At 31.2% G+C, this 18,421-nt stretch overlaps 1 protein-coding gene and 1 long non-coding RNA gene across 2 annotated transcripts in view; one reads left to right on the top strand and one right to left on the bottom strand.

Moving 5' to 3' along the window:
* The window catches only part of LOC117953919 (M1-specific T cell receptor alpha chain-like), a 47,185-nt gene that overhangs the window by 22,992 nt on the left and 5,772 nt on the right, over positions 1-18,421 (bottom strand). The window lies entirely within an intron of this gene.
* Positions 13,790-16,159, top strand: LOC117953937. The gene is made up of 3 exons (XR_004658720.1): positions 13,790-13,934; positions 14,319-14,321; positions 16,145-16,159. It is a non-coding gene; the product is annotated as an uncharacterized LOC117953937 (long non-coding RNA).

An 18,421-nucleotide genomic window follows, 5' to 3' on the forward strand; every position in this document is an offset into this window, starting at 1 on the left:
TTTATTGTTTTATTAATTGTCGTTTTCTTGTCACTTGTTGCAGACTTTTCATCTAAATCAACGCAAAAAACTTTAAATTGCAGATTATATTTTACATGTAAATCAGTTACTCACGGGGCTCAACATTTAGTCTGGTTCCTCTTCCAAAGATCATTTTAAATCCACGGTCATTCACACAACATGAAGCATTGTAACATTAACTCTGAGACAAACTGAACCAGACTCAATTCATAAAAACATGGTTTTAAGGTTTAAGACTTCTGCTGGTATGATTATATTCCAGTTACATAAATAACAACCTATTTATATTATTATTATAGAACTGAAGCATTAGATTCAGACTCAAAACAAGGTTGAGTTCCTCTTTTTACTAAATGTTCCCTGGTCTCTGGATGTTAATTCTTTGGATTTGACGTTTTCTGTTTTTTTGTCACTTTTTCATTTTCTTATAGTACAAGTGAATTTAGTTTTATAAGATGCTTCATATAATTAAAGTTAATGATGTAAATCAGTTACTCACAAAGTTCAACATTTAGTCTGGTTCCTCTTCCAAAGATCATCTTATGACTCGAAGTCACACAACATGAATCATCTTAACATTAACTCAACCAGACTCCATTGAGAAAAATGTAGTTTGAACGTTAGACTTTGACGTTTTTTTGCAGCATTATTGTCGTTTTCTTTCTTTTATTGACGCTTCTGTAGCTTGAATCATTTCCATCACTATCAGCTGTTGTTAACTTCTCTTTTTTATCTGCTACTTTTATTCCGTAAATATTGAGTCAATCTCTGTAAAGTTGCTCTGATATAAATATGTATTATAATAATTTATATTCTACTCACAGGGTTCAACATTTAGTCTGGTTCCTCTTCCAAAGATTATCTTAGTTCCTGCTGCTCCAGTATTCACACAACATGAAGCATCGTAACATTAACTCAACCAGACAACCTTTATAAATTATTGATGTATTTTTGTTGATTTTTGTCACTTTTTTTTGTCACTTTTGACACTATTTTCGCCTTTTTAGCAACTCCGCTGAGTGACAAACTGAAGCAAACCTCATTTAGAAAACTAGGATTTTAAACCTTTGATGAACTTCCCCAGCAGATTATTGACGCTAAGAGAAGTATTTTCCATATTTACAGTTTTCCTGAAATGTTCATATATGTAATATAATATATATATGTAATATGTAAATGAGGCATTATCTAATAATAACAACGTCTGGTGAATTTTGGAGGAATATACATACACAAATACACAAAGTGTGGTAATGTTTTCTTTCCATTAGTCTGAAAGAAGACATGTTGTGGAAGATAAATATCGCAAAAACTAAACTGACACGTTTTCAATGAAATTCAGAACTTTGACGTTTTTTTGCAGCATTATTGTTGTTTTCTTGAGCTTTTCTTGACGTTTCTGTTGCTTGAATCATTTCCATCACTATCAGCTGTTAACTTCTCTTTTTTATCTGCTACTTTTATTTGGGAAATATTGATTCTCTGTAAAGTTGCTTTGATATAAATAAGTAACATAATGACTTATATTAATACTCACAGAGTTCAACATTTAGTCTGGTTCCTCTTCCAAAGATTATCTTTAATCCTCCTCCAGCATTCACACAACATGAAGCATCGTAACATTAACTCAGAGACAAACTGAACCAGACTCCATTCATAAAAACATGGTTTTAAGGTTTAAGACTTCTGCTAGTACGATTATATTCCAGTTACATAAATAACAACCTATTTATATTATTATTATAGAACTGAAGCATTGGATTCAGACATTAAACAAGGTTGAGTTCCTCTTTCTACTAAATGTTCCCTGGTCTCTGGATGTTGATTCCCTGGATTTGACGTTTTGTGTCTTTTTTCACTATTTTATTTTCTAAAAACTACAAATAAAGTTATTTTTATAAGATGCTTCATTTAAATAATGTTAATGATGTAAATCAGTTACTCACAGGGTTCAACATTTAGTCTGGTTCCTCTTCCAAAGATCATCTTATTTTGATTCGTATTCACACAACATGAATCATCGTAACATTAACTCAACCAGACTCCATTGAGAAAAACATTGTTTTTCTGTTTCTGTTTGTTTTGTCACTTTTTGTCATTTGAATCAGTTCCTTCACTGCCAGCATCTTTTATTTTCTTATTGCCTACTCTGAATACTTTATAAATATGCAAAAACAAAAGTAAAGAAATGAACCGGATTTCATTTTAAAATCTTAAAATATTAAATTGTGTAGTAGACACAGATTGTTTTTTTGTCACTTTTATTGAACATTTTTCTGGCTTTTTTGACATTTCTTTCTAAGTTTTTATGGTTTTTGCACATTATTGTTGCATTTTATCGACTCTGCTGAGTGACGAACAAAATTATTATTTATCAATACTCACAGGGTTCAACATTTAGTCTGGTTCCTCTTCCAAAGATCATCTTTAATCCTCCTCCAGTATTCACACAACATGAAGCATCGTAACACTAACTCAACCAAACTACATTTACAAATCACTGATGTATTTCTGTTGATTTTTGTCAGTTTTACGTCACTTTTTCATCTCTTTTTGTCCTTTTATCGACTCCGCTGAGTGACCAAACTCCATTTAGAAAACTATGATTTAATAAATGTGAGCTGCACATTTTAAACCTTTTATGAACTTCCCCAGGGGCTTACTGACGTTAACAGAAGTATTTATATGTAAAATAATATAAATATGTGATATGTAAATGAAGCATTATCTAATGATTACTTTGGGTGAATTTCGGAGGAAACTACCGACACAAAGACACAAAGTGTAGTAAAATCAATATTATCTGAAAGAAAAAATGTTATGGAAGATAAATATCACAAAAACTAAACTGACACGCTTTCAATGAAGTTCAGATAAATCCAGCTTATTTTTCTGACTGTTTTGTATCACACAGGTTTGTTTTTAAAGATGCTTCATATAACATATTTATTATGTTTATGATACTTACAGGGCTCGACGTTAAGTCTTGTTCCTCTACCAAAGATTATCTTATATCCTCCAGCATTCACACAACATGAACCATCGAAACATTAACTCATCTCCACCAGACTACAGTCACAAAAACATCGTTTCTAGATATTGATTGTTTTGATTGAATGTTTTTGTTGTTTTTCCAGATGTTTTAGTTCTTTTTTCTGTTGTTTCTTTGACGTTTTTGTCACTTTTTATGTTTTTTTGTCAGTTTTCTTTTTTTTTCCAGATGTTTAAGTTGCTTTTCTTCGACTTTTGAGTTCTCCAAAAGCACAAGTAGAGATAGTTTTATAAGATGCTTCATATAAATAATGTTAATTATGTAAATCAGTTACTCACAGGGTTCAACATTTAGTCTGGTTCCTCTTCCAAAGATCATCTTATTATTTCCTCCATACACACAACACGAAGCATTGTAACATTAACTCAACCAGACTACATTCAGAAAAACATAGTTTTTTCAATGTTTTGTGTTTTTTGTAACTTTTCATTCTCTTAAAACTTCAAGTAAAGTTAGTTTTAGAAGACGCTTCATATGAGTTAACATTTCATCTTTGTCTTTTTTGTATGTTAATTGTCTTTTTTGTGTCTTTTTTGTCACTTTTTTGTCTCTTTGTGGCTTTCTCACTACTTATTGTAAGATCTTTGGCTAACCTATAGATGCATTATATAATATGAATCAGTTACTCACAGGGTTCAACATTTAGTCTGGTTCCTCTTCCAAAGATCATCTTAGTATTTCCTCCAACATTCACACAACATGAAGCATCGTAACATTAACTCAGCCAGACTCCATTCAGAAAAACATAGTTTTTAGATTTGACGACGAACTAAAACATATATGCATATTTCTTACCTCAATATCATGACTAAATTGTCTTTGCTGTTAGCGTTGCATGGACTATATTCTTATTTGTGGTAATTTGGTTAAAAACGCCATATTTCAGATCTAGACATTTTAAAAGGGGAGAAATAGGAAGTTGATCTGAAGAAAGATACTAAAAACTGTTTTAGTTTTGAAACTTTTGATACGCTGATGATTCAACTTTTTATCTTTTTATTCTTCTATTCTGATTTTCTGTGAACAAGTTTAGTTTTAAAAATGTTCCATATTAATAAAATACATTACTACTCACAGGGTTCAACATTTAGTCTGGTTCCTCTTCCAAAGATCATCTTTTGACCCGTAGTCACACAACATGAAGCATCGTAACATTAACTCCATGCAGAAGAACGTTTTTGTAACTTTCTTTTCAAAAATGTTGTCACTTTTTGAAAATTTTTGTAACATTTTTTCCATTTATTGTCCTTTTTTGAAGGTTTTTCAGACTTTTTTTTAGTTTTCACTACCACCAACCTTATTAACAAAGTGGAGTTAGTGTTTAACAAAATGTTTCCCTGGTCTCAGGATGTTGTTTGGATTTTACTTTCTTGGCCTTTTTTTGGCTTTTGTGTCACTTTTGTCTTTTTCATTGTCCCAACAGAAGTAAAGTTAGTTTTATAAGATGATTCATATAAATAATGTTAATGATGTAAATCAGTTACTCACAGGGTTCAACATTTAGTCTGGTTCCTCTTCCAAAGATTATCTTATTTAGATTTGCTCCTCCAGTCACACAACATGAAGCATCGTAACATTAACTCAGAGACAAACTACACCAGACTACATGCAGAAAAACATGGTTCTGTGTTTTTTTTGTCACTTTTCTGTCATTTTTTGGTCCATTTTTTGTGTCTTTTCTATCTCTTATTTTGTCTTTTGGTACCTTTTTTATTGTCCCAACAGAAGTAAAGTTATTTTTATAAGATGCTTCATATAAATAATGTTAGCAAAATAAATCAGTTACTCACAGGGTTCAACATTTAGTCTGGTTCCTCTTCCAAAGACCATCTTTCCTCCTCCAGTATTCACACAACATGAAGCATCGTAACGTTAACTCAACCAGACTCCATTCAGAAAAACATCGTTTTAACATGAAACTGGATAACTAACTAAAAGTTAGTTAATGTTTCAACAAAATGTTTCCTGGTCTCCAGATACTGATTGGATTTTACATTTCTGTGTCTTTTGTCATATTTTGTCTTTTTGTCTCTTTTTGTCTCTTTTGTCACTTTTTTTTGTTTGTAAAACAAATTCAACCAAACTCCATTCAGAAATAATATTATTTAAACATAAAGATCCTCATCTTATTTAAGATATCGGCCTTTATGGATGTTTTTTGTTGTTGTTAGTGCGGGTTGGATTTCATGTTAATGCAACATAACAACAGTAAAAGTTAGTTTTTAAAGATGCTTCATATGAATAATGTTATGTTATGTTAAATATGTATTAATACTCACAGGGTTCAACATTTAGTCTGGTTCCTCTTTCAAAGATCATCTTATTCCCAGTATTCACACTACATGAAGCATGGTAACATTAACTCAACCAAACTACATGCATATTTTCGAGTAATTTTCTGTCTTTTTCGTCAGTTTTCTGACGACCTTTTCACTTTTTTCTCATTTTATTGCCGTTCTTATGGTTGTTTTTATTATGACTCATGTCACTTTATTCTGCATTTTCCCCTTTTACGACTTTTCTTAGTTAATGTTTCAACAAAATGTTTCCCCGGTCTCTAGATACGCTACATTTTTAAAACTTTTTTAACTTTTTCTGTCTTATTGTTGCTTTTTTATTTTCCAAACAGAAGTAAAGTTAGTTTTATAAGATTCTTCATATAAATAATGTTAATGATGTAAATCAGTTACTCACAGGGTTCAACATTTAGTCTGGTTCCTCTTCCAAAGATCATCTTATTTTGATTCCTATTCACACAACATGAAGCATCTTAACATTAACTTCCTTCAGAAAAAGGACGCTTTTTAAGCATTTTTGTTTTGCTTTTCAATTTGTTTTTTTGCTTTTTTAAACACTTTTTGTCCCTTTTTTATTCATCCATTTATATATATTTTTGCCGGTATTTTTTCGCTTTGTTTTTCCTTATCATCTACTCTGGTCTTATGAATATTCAGTCAAACATCAATCATCGTGACATTAACTCCACCAAACTCCATTCATTAAACATTGTTTTTAACATGAAACTAGATGAGTAAAGTTAGTTAATGTTTCAACACAACATTTCCTTGGTCTCTTGATACTGATTGGTTTTACATTTTAGTCACTTTTTGTGTTTTTTGTCATTTTTTTGTCACTTTTGTGTCCTTAAGCATTCTAACATCAACTCAACCAAACTTCATGCATTTGTAGCAGAATTTTCGGACTTTTTCTTTAGTTTTCTGACGTTCTTTTCACTTTTTTTCTCGTTTTATTGCTTCTTACAGTAAAATACGTTTCTATGTGTTCATGATTTATGATTTGCTCTTTTTTATTATTATTACTATCTTGGAAATATGCAGTCAATCTCTGTAAATTTGCTCTGATATAAACACGTATTATAATGATTTATATTAATACTCACAGGGTTCAACATTTAGTCTGGTTCCTCCTCCAAAGATCATCTTTTGATTCCCAAGATTCACACAACATGAAGCACCGTAACATTAACTCAGCCAGACTCCATTCACAAAACATCATTTTAACATTTGACTTTGATGCTTTTTGTTGCTTTTTTCAACTTTTATGTTTTTTTTGTTGCTTAAAAGTAAAACAAGTTCATGTTTCCTGGTCCCTAGATACTGATTGGACACTTTTTTAAAAATCCTTTTTGTCTTTATGTTTGCTTTTTTCCACTTTCTGGTCACTATTTCACAGTTTTTGGTCTTTTTTAAGCAGTATTGTCGTTTTCTTGAGCTGTTTTTGTTTCTTGAATCATTTCCATCACTATCAGCTGTTGTTAACTTCTCTTTTTAATCTTCTACTTTTATTTAAAAAATATTCAGTCAATCTTTGTAAAGTTGGTCTGATATAAATACGTATTATAGTGATTTATATTCTACTCACAGGGTTCAACATTTAGTCTGGTTCCTCTTCCAAAGATCATCTTTCTTCCTCCAGTATTCACACAACATGAAGCATCGTAACATTAACTCAACCAGACTCCATGCAGAAAGTTGCACTTTTCGAAGGTTTTTGATGCTTTTCTGTAAAACCTTTTGTCCCTTCTTTATTTTTTGTCTCTTTTTGCACCAAACCTCCCTGAGAAAACTCTTCCTTTGCTCTGAAATCTGTCCCAACGTCCTCAGATGTTTTATGTGATATGAGACAGTTTTAGGCTTTTTAGCTCAGACTGACTGATGGAAGGTTAAAAAGCTTTCAGATAAAACTAAAAACTTCACATTCTACGGGGTTTTTTATATTTATATATTGTGTGCTGATTGTTTGAATGGCTTATTAATAACTCATCATGAAGCATCGTTGCATTAACTCACTGACCAGCTGCACCAAATCTACAAGAAAAAAAGCTTTTTTGTCTCTTTTCTCAACGTTTAGGCCGTTAGTTTGGTCCCAAAATATTATAAATGTACATCAGATGGAAATTATTACTACTCACAGGGTTCAACATTTAGTCTGGTTCCTCTTCCAAAGATCATCTTATTATATCCACTTCCAGAAGTCACACAACACGAAGCGTCGTAACATCATCTCAGAGACAAACTCAACCAGACTCCATTCATAAAAACATGGTTTTCTGTCACTTGTTTGTCATTTCTGTGTCTTTTATGTCACTTTTTAGTGTCTTTAGTGTCTTTATTGTCACTTTTATGTCTATTTTGTGTCTTTTTGTTCTTTTTTTGGCACTTCTTTGTTGTCCCAATAGAAGTAAAGTTAGTTTTATAAGATGCTTCATATAAATAATGTTAATGATGTGAATCAGTTACTCACAGGGCTCAACATTTAGTCTGGTTCCTCTTCCAAAGATTATCTTATTCACACCTCCAGTAGTCACACAACATGAAGCATCGTAACATTAACTCCATGCAGAAAGAATCTTATTTTAGACATAAAGACCCGATCTTATTTAAAATATCGGCCTTTATGGATGTTAACATGATCATAATGTTTAACCCTTATAGGGTTAATTTTGTCCAGTAGTTCGGATCTAGCTGTACGTGTCTTTGTGATAACTGTGTGTATATTTTAACCTGTATTCATGTATTTGTGTTGTTGCTACACTGGCACATTCACGGAAATGTTGATTAATGTGTGTTGTCCTTACAAAAATACAACTAAAAATGTAACCAGGTTTAATGACAATTCTTCATAAAATAGTTTTTCCACCTTTGTTTTGTGTGCTCTTTGCTGATTGTGAATAAAATACATCTGAAAATATACGACGACAACGTCAACAAAGCAACAAAATGGAGGAAAAATTGGAGGGAAACAAAAGTGGAAAAAAATATCTAAAACGCAACAAAAGCTAAACAAAAAAACGACAACAATGTCAAACAAAGCTTGCAAAGACGTTAAAAGGAACCACATCATCTTATTCACCATATCTGCATTCAGATGGTTTGTTTCAGATTAAAACGATGAAAACAAGCTGTTAAATTTCATTAAAGTGTCTTTTAACGTTTGAATATTAATAATAATTAATAAAATATTAGCTAGCAGCTTTCATATGAAACTAAAAACTTCAGATTTAAGTGTTTCACCAACTGTGTTTTTGTTGAATTATATTGAATTGATTTTGGGCTTCTCCATATTAATCATATTTTAGATTTATATTAGTATATATTAGTATATATGTATATATTATTAACTCACAGGGTTCAACGTTCAGTCTGGTTCCTCTTCCAAAGATTATCTTATTTTGAGCTCCAACATTCACACAACATGAAGCATCGTAACATTAACTCAGCCAGACTTCATTCATAAAAACATTGTTTTAACGTTAGACTTTAACACTGTTTTGCAGCATTATTGTCGTTTTCTAGAGCTTTTATTGACGTTTCTATCACTTGAACAATGTCCATCACAATCAGCTGTTGTTAACTTCTCTTTTTTATCTTCTACTTTTATTTTACAAATATTCAGACAAACTCTGTAAAGTCGCTCTGATGTAAATACGTATTATAATGATTTATATTAATACTCACAGGGTTCAACATTTAGTCTGGTTCCTCTTCCAAAGATTATCTTTTGATTCGTAGTCACACAACATGAAGCATCGTAACATTAACTCAGAGACTAACTACATTTACAAATCACTGATGTGTTTCTGTTGATTTTTTGGGTTTTATGTCACTTTTTGTCGTTTTAATCAGTTCCTTCACTGCCAGCATCCCACTCTGAATACTTTATGACTATTCAAAAACAAAAGTAAAAAAATAAACAAAATTTCATTTTAAAATCTTAAAATCTGACATGTTTAGTATACACACGTTGTTTGTTTGTTTTTTGTCATTTTTGGGGCTACAAAAAATTTGCAGATGCAGAATTTTCCACCATTATTTCCCACAATTTTTCATCACTTTGATTGAACATTTTGTCTTTTTGACATTTCTTTCTAAGTTTTTATGGTTTTTGCACATTATTGTTGCATTTTATCAACTCCACTGAGTGACGAACAAGATTATTATTTATCAATACTCACAGGGTTCAACATTTAGTCTGGTTCCTCTTCCAAAGATCATCTTACGTTGATTCCCAGCATTCACACAACATGAAGCATCGTAACATTAACTCAACCAGACTTCATTCACAAACCGTTGATGTTTTTTGTCACTTTTTGTCCCTTGAATCATTTCCATCGCTGTCAGCATCTTTTTATTTCCCTTTTCTTATCTTCTACTCTGATTTTATGAATATTCACTAAAACAAAAAGCTGTAAAGTTAGTTCTTAAAGATGCTTTTTATGAATAAGATTAAAAAAAACTAAAACTGTTGTGCTGATTTAATCATATTATTAATATTTAGTAAATCAGTTACTCACAGGGTTCAACATTTAGTCTGGTTCCTCTTCCAAAGATTATCTTATTTCCTCCTCCAGTATTCACACAACATGAAGCATCGTAACATTAACTCAGAGACAAACTGAACCAGACTCCATTCATAAAAACATCATTTTAATATTTAACCGAGTGATGATCCTTTCTCTCTCTAATTCATTGTGTAGTTTTTCTACATTTCACTACACGTTCTTTTAAAGTCACTTTTCTGTTTTCTCGATGTTCAGACACACAAAACAAGGTTGAGTTCCTCTTTCTACTAAATGTTCCCTGGTCTCTGGATGTTGATTCTTCGCATTTGACGTTTTGTTTTTATCACTTTTTCATTTTCTTAAAACTACAAACAAAGTTAGTTTAATAAGAGGCTTAAAATAAATAAAGTTAATGATGTAAATCAGTTACTCACAGGGTTCAACATTTAGTCTGGTTCCTCTTCCAAAGATTATCTTTTGGTTTCCACTCACACAACACGAAGCATCGTAACATTAACTCAGAGATAAACTCCACCAGACTAAATACAAAAAAACATACATTTTCTGAAAATTTGACGATGAAAAAAACATACATGTACGTTTCCTACCTTAATATTATCATCAAATTGTATTTGCTGTTAGCGTTGCATGGACTCCATGCTTTTTTGTTAAGCTTTTGTATTTGGTTAAAAACGCCATATTTCAGATCTAGACATTTTAAAAGGGAAGAAACAGGAAGTTGATCTGAGGAAAGATACTAAAACTGTTTTAATTTGAATCCTTTGATACGCTGATGATTCAACTTTTTATCTTTTTTATCTTCTATTCAGATTTTCTGGGAACAAGTTTAGTTAGTTAGTTTTAAAAATGTTCCATAAATAAAATACATTACTACTCACAGGGTTCAACATTTAGTCTGGTTCCTCCTCCAAAGATCATCTTATTATTAAATCCTCCAGTATTCACACAACACGAAGCATCGTAACATTAACTCAGAGACAAACTGAACCAGACTCCATTCATAAAAACATGGTTTTAAGGTTTAAGACTTCTGCTGGTAGGATTATATTCCAGTTACATAAATAACAACCTATTTATATTATTATTATAGAACTGAAGCATTAGATTCAGACATTAAACAAGGTTGAGTTCCTCTTTCTACTAAATGTTCCCTGGTCTCTGGATGTTGATTCTTTGGATTTGACGTTTTGTTTTGGTCACTTTTTCATTTTATTAAACTATAAATAAAGTTAGTTTTATAAGATGCTTCATATAAATAATGTCAATGATGTCAATCAGTTACTCACAGGGTTCAACATTTAGTCTGGTTCCTCTTCCAAAGGTCATCTTATTCACACTTCCAACATTCACACAACATGAAGCATCGTAACATTAACTCAACCAGACTCCATTCAGAAATACATAGTTTTAACATTTGAGACTCTGTCACTTTTTATATCTTTCATTTTCTTTTTGGCCGTTATATGTCTCTTGAATCATTTCCATCGCTGTCAGCATCTTTTTATTTATCTTTTCTTATCTTCTACTCTGGTTTTATTAATATTCAGTCAAACACAAAGCTGTAAAGTCAGTTTTTAAAATGCTTTTTATAAATGATATAAAAAACTAAAACTTTAGATTCAAGGGTTCTTGTTTTGTGCAGATTTAATGAGCCTCATATTAATAATATTTTAAATTTAAATCAGTTACTCACAGGGTTCAACATTTAGTCTGGTTCCTGTTCCGAAGATTATCTTTTGGTTTCCACTGCCATACGTCACACAACATGAAGTATCATAACATTAACTCAGAGACAAACTCAACCAGACTCCATGCAGAAAAACATGGTTTTGTGTATTTTTTCTCACTTTTTTCTCATGTTGTTGTGTCTTTTGACATTTTTTTGTGGATTTTTTGTATATTTTTTCCACTTTTCTATCTTTTTGTGACTTTTCTGTCATTTTTTGTCACTTTTTTATGGTCCCAACAGAAGTAAAGTTAGTTTTATAAGATGTTTTATATAAATAATGTTAATGATGTAAATCAGTTACTCACAGGGTTCAACATTTAGTCTGGTTCCTCTTCCAAAGATTATCTTAGTCCCAACATTCACACAACGTGAAGCATCGTAACATTAACTCAACCAGACTCCATGCAGAAAAACATGGTTTTAACATTAAATTCAGACAAGAAACAAAGCAGCTACGTGACTTTTTTCGAGTTTTTGTTGCTTTTATAAAACTTTCTTAGCTTAAGAGCTGAGCTTTTTAACTTTAAATAAACATTTACAAAGCCCCCCCCCCCCCCACAACGACGAATAAAAATCAACTTTTTCTTGTTTTTTTTCTGTTGCTTGATTCATTTCCATCACTTTCAGCTGTTAACTTATCTTTTTTATGTGCTACTTTTATTTCGTAAATATTGAGTCAATCTCTGTGAAGTCGCTCTGAAATAAATACGTATTATAATGATTTATATTCTACTCACAGGGTTCAACATTTAGTCTGGTTCCTCTTCCAAAGATTATCTTTTGATTCGTATTCACACAACATGAAGCATCGTAACATTAACTCAACCAGACTCCATGCAGAAAAACATCATTTTAGCATTAGAGACTTTTTTTGTATTTTTCATTTTCTTAAAACTACAAATAAAGTTATTTTTATAGATGGTTCATATAAATAATGTTAATGATGTGAATCAGTTACTCACAGGGTTCAACATTTAGTCTGGTTCCTCTTCCAAAGATCATCTTATTATTATTCGCATTCACACAACATGAAGCATCGTAACATTAACTCCACCAGACTCCATGCAGAAAAAAGTCGCTTTTTGAACCTTTTTGTAACTTTTTTTTTGTATCTTTTCGAATGTTTTTGAATCTTAAAAAGAAAAAATGATTCTCTTTTAAAAATTTGTCGTTGCTTTTTTTTACGCTTTTAGCTTTAAAATTTAAAGAACCATTTAAAGCAGAAAGCTTTCACTGTCTCTATCTTCTACTCTGGGTTGGTTTGTGTTCCAGTAAATTCCGGGCAGTTTTTTTGTTAAAGAAGCTTCTTATAAATATATATTAATACTCACAGGGTTCAACATTTAGTCTGGTTCCTCTTCCAAAGATCATCTTAGTATATCCTGCTCCAGTAGTCACACAACATGAAGCATCGTAACATTAACGCAACCAGACTTCATGCAGAAAAACACCATTTTAAAATGTTGACTTTGATGCTTTTTGTTGCTTTTTTCAACTTTTATGTGTTGAGTTAATGTTTCAAAAAATGTGTCCTGGTCTCCAGATACTGATTGGATTTGACTTTTTTTTCACTTTTTTGTGTCTTTTGTCATTTTTGTGTCACTTTTGTGTCTTTTTTGTTGTTATTTAGTATTTTTTTTGTCTTTTTGTCACTGTTTTGTTTGTAACACTTAACCAAAAATTGAGAAATAATGTTATTTAAAACATAAAGATCGGGATCTTATTTAAGATATCGGCCTTTATGGATAGTTTTTTGTTGTTGTTAGTGCGGGTTGGATTTCATGTCAATGCAACATAACAACAGTAAAAGTTAGTTTTTAAAGATGCTCCATATAAATAGTGTTATGTTAAATATATTTTAATACTCACAGGGTTCAACATTTAGTCTGGTTCCTCTTCCAAAGATTATCTTAATATTTCCACTTCCAGTAGTCACACAACATGAAGCATCGTAACATTAACTCAACCAGACTTCATGCAGAAAAACATCATTTTAAGACTTAAGACTTTATTTGAATTTAAGACTTAAAAAAAAACTGAAAGATGAATTTTTATGTCTCTTATTCTTTCTTTATTCAGTTTTTCTTGCATTGCTTTTCCGGATTTTTGTCATTTTTTCTCAGAGACAAACTTGGCTTTTTTCCCACTTTATCGCAGATTTTTGGCGGTTTTGTTGGTTTTATTGCCGCATTTTTTCACTTTTTTTTCTTTTAATGCATGTCATTTTTGTCTCTTGAATCATTTCCATCACTGTCAACATCTTTTTATTTCTCTTTTCTTTTCTGCTACTCTGGTTTTATAAATATTCAGTAAAGATTGTTGTTAAAAATGCTTCTTATAAATATATATTAATACTCACAGGGTTCAACATTTAGTCTGGTTCCTCTTCCAAAGATTATCTTATCTCTTGCTCCAGTAGTCACACAACATGAAGCATCGTAACAATAACTCAACCTCTATTCAAAAGAAATGTTTTGTGTCTTTTTGCTGCACCAAACTTAATGCAGAAAAACATAATTTTAACATGAAACTGGATGATTAACAAAGATATAATAGATAATGTTTCCCTGGTCTCTAGATACATTGTTGTCACTTTTTTGTCTTCTTTGTGTCTTTTTTGTCAGTTTTTGCCACTTTTTTGTCTTTTTGTGGTGTTTTTGTGGCTTTTTTCACTTTTTTTGTCTTCCAATCAGAAAGTAAAGTTATTTTTATAAGTTGCTTCAGATAAATAAAGTTAATGATGTAAATCAGTTACTCACAGGGTTCAACATTTAGTCTGGTTCCTCTTCCAAAGATCATCTTAATATTTCCAGTATTCACACAACATGAAGCATCGTAACATTAACTCAACCAGACTCCATGCAGAAAAATGCAGCTTCTTGAACCTTTTGAAGGTTTTTGATGGTTGTTTTTCTACATTTTCAGTTGCTTTTTCAACGTTTTTAGCTTTTAACTTTAAAGAACCATTTAAAGCAGAAAGCTTTCACTGTCTCTATCTTCTACTCTGGGTTGGTTTGTGTTTCAGTAATATTTGGATAGTGTGTTGTTAAAGAAGCTTTTATGTGTTTATTATAATGATTTATATCAATACTCACAGGGTTCAACATTTAGTCTGGTTCCTCTTCCAAAGATTATCTTTCCTCCTCCAGCATTCACACAACATGAAGCATCGTGACATTAACTCAACCAGACTTCATGCAGAAAAACATGGTTTTAACATTTAACAGGATGATTATAATTGACTGAGTTGAGTTTCAACAAAAATGTTTCCCTGGTCTCTAGATACTTTACATTTTTATCATTTTGTGTACTCTTGTCACTTTTTTACATCTTTTGGGCCGTTTCTTTGTGTCTTTTTGTCACATTTCTGTCACTTTTTTGTTGCTTGAATCATTTCCACTTTTGTCTTCTCTAAAAGCATAAGTAAAGTTAGTTTTATGAGATGCTTTATGTAAATAATGTTAATGATGTAAATCAGTTACTCACAGGGTTCAACATTTAGTCTGGTTCCTCTTCCAAAGATCATCTTATCCAAACCAGTATTCACACAACATGAAGCATCGTGACATTAACTCAACCAGACTCCATTCAGAAAAACATCATTTTAACATTTAACTGAATGTTTTTTGTTTTTTTTTGTCTCTTCTGCTTTCTTTATTCAGCTTTTCTTGCGTTGTTCTTTTTATCGTTTTTCTGCATTTTTGTGTTTTTTTTTTCTCTCAGAAACAAACTTTGCTTTTTTCCCACTTTTGTCTTTTTAGTGTCTTTTTTTGTAACTTTTTTGTATCTTAATTGTCTTTTTTGTGGCTCATTTATCACTTCTCCGTCACCTTTTGTCATTTTATTGTCTTTTTGTCACTTTTCATTATATGCAAAACAGAAGTAGTTATTTTTGAAAGATGCTTCATCATTTAAAGATAGTTTTATAAGATGTTTCATATAAATAATGTTAATGGTGTGACTCAGTTACTCACAGGGTTCAACATTTAGTCTGGTTCCTCTTCCAAAGATCATCTTATTTAGATTCGTAGTCACACAACACGAAGCACCGTAACATTAACTCAACCAGACTACATGCAGAAAAATGCCGTTTTTTGAAAGTTTTTTATTATAAAAAAAAAATGTTGTCGCTTTTCAAAAGTTTTTGATGCTTTTTATAATTACATTAGAATAAACTATTAGCTCGCAGCTTTCAGATAAACTAAAAACTTCACATTCTACGGGGTAATTTATATATATATATTGTGTGCTGATTGTTTGAATGGCTTATTAATAACTCATCATGAAGCATCGTTGCATTAACTCACTGACCAGCTGCACCAAATCTACAAGAAAAAAAGCTTTTTTGTCTCTTTTCTCAACGTTTAGGTCGTTAGTTTGGTCCCAAAATATTATAAATGTACATCAGATGGAAATTATTACTACTCACAGGGTTCAACATTTAGTCTGGTTCCTCTTCCAAAGATCATCTTATATCCAGAAGTCACACAACATGAAGCATCGTAACATTAACTCAGAGACAAACTCAACCAGACTCCATTCATAAAAACAAGGTTTTAAGGTTTGAGATTTCTGCTGGTACGATTATATTGCAGTTACATAAATAACAACCTATTTATATTATTATTATTATTATTATTATTATTATTATTATTATTATTACAGAACTGAAGCATTAGAATCAGACTCAAAACAAGGTTGAGTTCCTCTTTCTACAAAATGTTCCCTGCTCTCTGGATGTTGATTCTTTAGATTTGATGTTGTGTCTTTTTGTCACTATTTCATTTTATTAAAACATAAATAAATCCGTATTATAATGATTTATAATCTACTCACAGGGTTCAACATTTAGTCTGGTTCCTCTTCCAAAGATTATCTTTCTTCCTCCTCCAGTATTCACACAACATGAAGCATCGTAACATTAACTCAACCAGACGTAATTTTCAGACTTTTTTGTCAGTTTTCTGACGTCATTTCCATGTTTTTTCTTCTTTTATTGCCGTTTCTATGGTTGTTTTTATTATGACTTTTGTCACTTTATTCTACATTTTCCCCTTTTATGACTTTTATAACTTTCAGGCCATTCTCTAACTTTAGACAAACATTTCAGGTAAAAACTAAGAAAGTTAACACATCTGCAGCGCAGCAGAAACTCAGTAAGACGCTGAAGCCAAACTCCACCAGACTCCATTCAGAAAAACATCATTTTAACATTTAACTGATGATTATTTATCTTCTACTTTCTTTAAGCATCTTTTCTTGCGTTGGGAACTTTCTAGACGCAACATTTAACTCTACGTACTTATATACGTTAAAGATGCTTCTTATGAATATATATTAATACTCACAGGGTTCAACATTTAGTCTGATTCCTCTTCCAAAGATTATCTTATATTGATTAACTCCTCCAGTCACACAGCATGAAGCATCGTAACATTAACTCAGAGACAAACTACATTCATAAAACATATTAAATTGTGTAGTAGACACAGATTGTTGTTTTGTCATTTTTAGGGCTATAATAAATCTGCAGATGCAGAATTTTCCACCATTTTTTTCCACAATTCTTCGTCACTTTTATTGAACATTTTTCTGGCTTTTTTGACATTTCTTTCTAAGTTTTTATGGTTTTTGCACATAATTGTTGTATTTCATCAACTCCGCTGAGTGACAAACAAGATTATTGATTATCAATACTCACAGGGTTCAACATTTAGTCTGGTTCCTCTTCCAAAGATTATCTTTTCATATCCTCCAGAAGTCACACAACATGAAGCATCGTGACATTAACTCTATGCAGAAAAATGACGCTTTTTGAATGTTTTTGCAACTTTTTTTCCAATTTTTTTGTCACTTTTCAAAAGTTTTGATGTTTTTTTCTAATTATATTAGAATAAAATATTAGCTCACAGCTTTCAGATAAAACTAAAAACTTCAGATTCAAGTGTTTCACCAACTATGTTTGTGTTAAATTGTGTTGAATTGAATTTCTGATGCCTCATGTTAAATCATATTTTAGATTTATATTAGTATATATTAGTTTATATGTATTTATTATTAACTCACAGGGTTCAACGTTCAGTCTGGTTCCTCTTCCAAAGATCATCTTATAATATCCGTCATTCACACAACATGAAGCATCGTAACATTAACTCCACCAGACTCCATTCATAAAAAACATTATTTTAAGACTTTAAAAGAAAACTGAATGATGATTTTTGTCTCTAATGCTTTCTATATTCAGCTTTTCTTCTGTAGTTTTTATTGTCTATCTGTATTTTCTGTCATTGTTTTTCTAAAAGACAAAATTTGCTTTTTTTCCACTTTCTTGTCACTTTTTTTCAGTTTTGTTGCATTTTTGGGGTTTTGTAGTTTTTATCGCCACATTTATTTCACTTTTATTGTCTTTATTTTTATTTCTTGAATCATTTCCATCACTGTCAGCATCTTTTTATTTTGCTTTTCTTATCTTCTACTCTGGTTTTATTAATACTCAGTCAAACAAAAAACTGTAAGGTTAGTTTTTAAAGATGCTTCTTATAAATTTATATTAATACTCACAGGCTTCAACATTTAGTCTGGTTCCTCTTCCAAAGATTATCTTAATATTTCCTCCTCCAGCATACACACAACATGAAGCATCGTAACATTAACTCAACAAAACCTCATGCGTTCTTTTGCGTAATTTTCTGACTTTTTTGTCAGTTTTCTGACGTCCTTTCCATGTTTTTTCTTCTTTTATTGCCGTTTCTATGGTTGTTTTTATTATGACTTTTGTCACTTTATTCTACATTTT

This window comes from Etheostoma cragini, chromosome 12 (assembly GCF_013103735.1).
Source record: "Etheostoma cragini isolate CJK2018 chromosome 12, CSU_Ecrag_1.0, whole genome shotgun sequence".
NCBI lineage: Eukaryota > Metazoa > Chordata > Actinopteri > Perciformes > Percidae > Etheostoma > Etheostoma cragini.